Source organism: Diadema antillarum, unplaced genomic scaffold, assembly GCF_040938485.1.
Source record: "Diadema antillarum isolate AM-2024a unplaced genomic scaffold, OU_Dant_1.0 scf00000014, whole genome shotgun sequence".
In the NCBI taxonomy this organism is placed as follows: Eukaryota; Metazoa; Echinodermata; class Echinoidea; order Diadematoida; family Diadematidae; genus Diadema; species Diadema antillarum.
The window spans coordinates 6,447,936-6,453,869 of NW_027270903.1; the positions used below are offsets into that span (position 1 = coordinate 6,447,936).

A 5,934-nucleotide genomic window follows, 5' to 3' on the forward strand; every position below is an offset into this window, starting at 1 on the left:
TGAAATTTGGCATGGAATGTCAAAGGGAAGGAGGGCTCGTAGCCCCCCCCCCCCCCCCCTCAACCGGGCCTACTATTTATGGAAAAAGAATTGCAATCAATACAGTTGACACATGCAACATGTATCATATATCATTGATCTTCTTCACCTAAATAAGGCATCATTGTACAATATTGAACACTTATAATCCTTCCGAGTTTTGCCAGATGTAGCAACAACTAATGCATGCAAACTGAATTTCTTATAGAGTGATTTCATGTGACGTCATGTTGGCCACCATAATGGTGGCTTCCATAGCAAAGGCGATCAATATTCATTCATGCATGCCTCTCTAACAAAGGTGTTCTTTTGCCTTAGGTTTCCCTGAAGTAAACATTGCTGCAGCTTTTGTATGCAGTCTTGATTTCTAGTCGGTTTAGGCAATTGACTTCATTAGGCTGCGTTCACATAGAAGTATACGGTATTCGCTATTCGCTATTCGGGCACCCAGTACACCATCACCCCCACCGTCAACTCGCCATCCCATGCAGTGAGGATTTCTTCCTCCTACATCCCAGCAAATCTTATTAACAATTTCTAAACTCCATCAGAATGTCAGTCTACATGCTTATTTTTGCTGAAGGGGCAAATCCAGACCAAAATTGTCATTATTTCATAAACGAGAGACGGTATACGCTGCAAGAAAATCGAACAAGCTCATTTCCTACTTTGCTATACTATTCTATGCTATTCGGTACATTCAAATAGTGCCCTCTTATGTAAACCGGTGTTAGGAAATCCTATCGTTCGATTCAAGCTATTCGCGTGCCCTCGAAAACGAGCCCCAAATACCCAAATAGTATACTTCTACGTGAACGCAGCCTTATGGTGGGCAATTGTGACATCACTGCTAACACTCTATATCAAAATATGATTGTCAGATGCAGGTTATCTTAATAATTTGTTACGAGATCAAGGGAAGAATTCTCCATAAGTTTGACTTGGCACATTAGTGAACTAATCTAGTTAACTCCATCTACTCTGATGCCGTGGATTTATCAATGATGGGCTGCAGATGTTTCGTGGAAAAAGAAGTTGAACCAATTGAGCTTCTACCCACAAGTTTTTCAAAGTACAGTACATCAATTACATAAAGGTGAAAATGTACAAAATAACTCTGGGTCCCGTAACCCTAGGGATCAATGATTCCCATCAATTTTGTTTTATTTTTTTAAAGATTTTTCCCCCTACTCCAAAGAAGATAGATGCAATAAATTTGAGCACATGCATATTGTACTGCATCAATGTTAATCAAAGGGGTGACAAAGGTATGTGGTAACTTAATCACACCATGGAAACATGATCTTCATCCCAAGAGCATGGATGACCATTGGAAGATTCTACTATTTAGCTGCTATTTGTAGCATTCCCCCCCCCCCAAAAAAAAAAAAAAAAAAAATGAGGGAAAAAAAAAATTACATACGAGTGTCTGTCAACAGTTTTCTCTCTTGAATATTAGACCATAAAAAGGTTTTATTAAAGCAAGTCAGAATTGCCTGGAGAGAAGGGGGTGCTTAATCATGAGCGCAGCCAGATTCGTATCATGCGGAATGCCAAGCTGTGTGTGGCCAAACATTCTTTGATGTGCTTGGAACACCTCACAGATGAATGTATTGATTAACATGTGGCCATGAAGAGGAGATTTTTTTGACTATATAAGTCAAAACTATTTTCAGTTACTAGTATATACAACACTCAACAATTTAAAACATTAACAATCACACATTCTATGCAACAAACTCTTCGGCGAGCCCTGTTCTACTTTTAATGTTGAAGTGCTGCAGTACATCCTGGTAACAGCTTCATGCTAAACTACCGCTGAGCCTGATGAGGCTGACTCTTCAACAAGAATGTAAGTTCCAACGTCAGAGGAGCATATGCTGTATCTCAAAAGAGGAAAAAGCAAGGGTATTTACACCGATGGTAGCTGTCTCTTCTCATTGGGCTTCTAATCTAACGTTGGAATGATGCTCGGTCAGGGGCTTGGTGGGAGCTACAACTACTCTCTCTCTCTCTCTCTCTCTCTGCCTGAGGTGATGTGTGGTGTCATAGCTCCTCAAGGTCTTCAAATGATACTCAATGAATCCATGATCCTTGCCATACAGGTATACTCCTGAAATATAAAAATGCATTGTAAGTCAAAGCTTTTTCTTGAGTCTCAACAAATTTGACTTTGGCACAGAGTTGACTATAACTGATGAAGATCTGATAGCAGTAGAAATACATGTAGTGGCATTCTTATGGAAGAAAACGAGAATAGGTTTACTATAAATGAATGGCGCAACTGGCATGTTGGAACTTTAGTTACATTACGTTACGTTGAAGTTAACGTTCATCGAACCTAAGTCATGGAATCAGGCCAATCTGCACACAACTTTATTAGACATCTATGAGAAGGTACATCACAATCCCCACATTGCCCGTATATTTGCACAATGAGTTAATTAAGAAATAGATGCAATTTCCCTGTAAAGGCCATTTTTTTTTTTTTTTTTTTTTTGGGGGGGGGGGGGGGGGGGTCATGCCCATAATCTGAAAAACTTTGGGTCCTTGCCCCCTAACTAAACAAGGATGATCAACTCCTCGTTTGGTTGCTTAATTCTGTCCACTAGCTCTTGAGAAAAGTTTAAAATGTTGAAGTTTTTGCAAGCTAGATGAATAAGATACCATGTATGTCACTTAATCTTTCTGCTAAAGAGGGCTAAAAAAAGTTGTAGATCACATAAACTTACGAGTATAAACTTACATGTCCTTTTGCACCTTGTGTGGTGTCTCACAAAGTGGGTTACTGCATCGCAACTGCCTTGGCTACAACATCCTTTGCTCACTACTTGGTATCTGAATTTAAAAAGACAGCAAGAAAAATGTTAATCATATTCTCCGACGCAAACATCAAAAATGTGGCCCTCATTTTAATCTTTTAAGGGGCTGAACTATTTTTATGTTTTTTTTTTTTTCTTGGCATTAATTTCTATTGCTATTCAGTAACACTGTTTCAAGTACATTTATTGCTACTTGATCCAGATATCAGTTAATACATATGAAAATTTCATGCAGATAGGTTAAGTGTGAATGTGCACAGTTAGTAGAAAAATTTATACAAGATGTGATTATCCATTGAACTTCATGGCACATCAACTCCCACTTTTTTATTAATCACTGTGATGATTAAATCATAAGTATTAGGACTATTATCAAATCAATATACATGTGGCCCGATGGGGCTACCACGAAAATAAGTCAGCGTGGAGTCTTGTACGTACACTCTGTTTACATGTTTCATACAAGTATACCAGTCTTTATTTTTAAATCTATAACCATCACTTCATTAACAATGTTATACTTACCAGTCCCTTCTACTTTCTTTCCTTTTTTTTTTTGATGGGGGGGGGGGCAAATTTTAGTCTGCTTTTCTCTATACTTAAGAAGACCAAAAAAAAAAATAAAATAAGAACAGGCAAATTACATGGTTATATATTGGATGGAAATGTACATTGTAGTACAAAACATGACAATGGGAAACTGGTATTCCAGACCAATTTTCAAATTATAGTAATAATATATGAATAATAATAATATTTTAAATAATTGAACTTACGCTGTACAGTTTTCTGCTTCCATTTTCAACAACAAATATGCTGCAATGATCTTGATGTGCAGATGTCTCCTCGGAACAGTCAGAACTCCTTCCCTCAGCTTTTGAAGTATCTCTTCCCCCTTGAAGTGATGTGTGTGTTGAATTCCTGGGCAAATAAATAAAATTTAATGGTTTTATGAATAATACAAATGGCATGAGGATAGTAGGTTCCTCCAGTTTACATTATAAACTTGAAGAGCAAAATCATTTAACATACATATTTGACATAAGCAACAGCTCTACTTACACAACTCAAGACTGACCATAACATGGTTTTCAATTCTGTCGATACGGCAAGTACACGGTACACATTTTTCTTAAATACAAGTACTAACCTGTCAAGACATTCATTGTCAGAGGGAAGGACAGCTCCAAAACTGCTCCATGAAGTATCTTGAAAATCATTTCTTCAAACAAAACAAATCCAACCAAGCATTCAGTCTCTTAATGTAGCCTCTTATGTAATTACTAAGACTCTAGAATGTAAAATAAATATAAATCAATTTCAAACTAGTCTCCCTTCATTAATCATTGTGGAAAACAACAGAATAGCTTACAGCAGGGTTAATGCAATGGAAGTCCATATCTCAGAGGCTCCTTCGCTGATGTTGGCCCGGTGTTTCCAGCATTCGTCAACCCTGAATTCAATGGCTAGTCGTTGTATGACCACATCTGGTACTTTGCAATCTGGTGATCTGCACCCTCTTCGTGTGACAGAGACTGTACAGCTATCAGTATCTGTCTTTGTTCTCCAAATGATGACCCCTACACCGAGTTCCTTTAAATCACCATCACTCCCGAAGAGCTGTCATGTCTACGTCCTTATCTGGAGGAAAGTATGAAAACACAAGGTTCAGAAATGGATTTAGAACTCATTTCCACAAGACAATATGCAGTTGTTTTGTCCACACAAATACTAAGTGAGCACCACTACAAAAGCTAGTAGGCCTAATTACTTTTTTAGCTACATCAGCATATTTAATGTTAGAATTAAAGACCCAAAGATGATCTCTGCCAAATTTCAATACCTAAGGTCACCTGTAACTTTCATAAAAAACAATGTTGAAAATAGTACCAGTCATCGTCTGCTACAAGGGGGATCGATCTCCATGATGTGTGAGCACGCTGATCTTCAGCTAGAAGTGTGATGTGACAGTGGACCAACACTTAACATGAACAGTACACGCATCATACTTCTTACCTAGTACAGTAGTAGACGATCACGACACATGACGTGGGAGCTAGTGTACGTGGTATTCTCCCAGCTGTTTGGATGCTCAAATGTAGCGGCAAATAAAAGTCCTTTTTACTACATACAGTGTATATAATGAACAATAATCATAAATCACCAAATTTCACCATTCTTTATTACCGTACTGATCGAGATCACCATCTCATCTGGCAACACAGACCAGTGTCAGTGATTCGGATGTCAACTCAACAATAGCAATGTAGAGTACGTGCCTGGCGCTAGGCGCTTCTAATGTATTGCTTTAAATAGCACAGCTTAGTAACAGTTAGGACCCTAAGTTCGATCTCTACACTCGACCACAGTAATCTCTTTGTGATGATATGCTTACGAATGTCAATTCAATGACTAACGACCAACGTTTCATTCATCACTCATTTTTTTTTTTTTTTTTTGAATAGTTCAAGCCCTAGATCCCAACGTGTACAATTAAAGTGTTGTCTAAAGACTCAACGTATTATTAGATCCCAACACCTAGCGTGTACCATCAGCTGAGTTTCGGCCTCGGATTCTAGCTGTTCGTAAGGTGTTCTATGGTATGACCAGCCCCATATAGCTAACTGTGTACAAACCATTGTACATTATTGTTCGAAGGAGCGCCAGGACGGGCCCGGGGCTATTCGTATAGAACCCTAAAGGTAACTTACATAAATGGTCGTTTACGGAGAGGTATAATTAGATCGATCTATGGTTTGCTTACCTTCAAAAATGTGAATAATATCTCCGCCCCACTCAATTTGAAGACAGACATTTTCTCCCGTCCATCACGACATCCAGGCTCAGATTCTCACGATTGCACTTACACGTACACGCACGTAAATCTGTGATCCTATGCATAATACACGCACAGCTAGCACACAGCACGCAATTGCACACAGTGTCACAGTCCACGCACAGGCGACGCATCGCTCTTCAGGTAAACCTGCCCGCGCCCAAGCCAGGGGAAATTGCGGCTGGTGATTGGCTTAGAGTAAACACATGACAGGGGAATTCTCAATTTCTATTGGCC

General features: G+C 38.9%; 1 long non-coding RNA gene across 2 annotated transcripts; it reads right to left on the minus strand.

The window, feature by feature from the left end:
* Nucleotides 1-2,821: 2,821 nt before the first annotated feature.
* LOC139723106 (uncharacterized) lies at nucleotides 2,822-5,733 on the minus strand. Of its 2 annotated transcripts, XR_011710327.1 has the most exons (4): nucleotides 5,626-5,733; nucleotides 4,234-4,502; nucleotides 3,638-3,782; nucleotides 2,822-2,877 (listed from the first exon to the last, which is right to left on the minus strand). It is a non-coding gene; the product is annotated as an uncharacterized lncRNA (long non-coding RNA). The 2 variants fall into 2 exon arrangements; XR_011710325.1 differs by lacking the exon at nucleotides 5,626-5,733 and having other exon boundaries at nucleotides 4,234-4,754.
* Nucleotides 5,734-5,934: the final 201 nt, after the last annotated feature.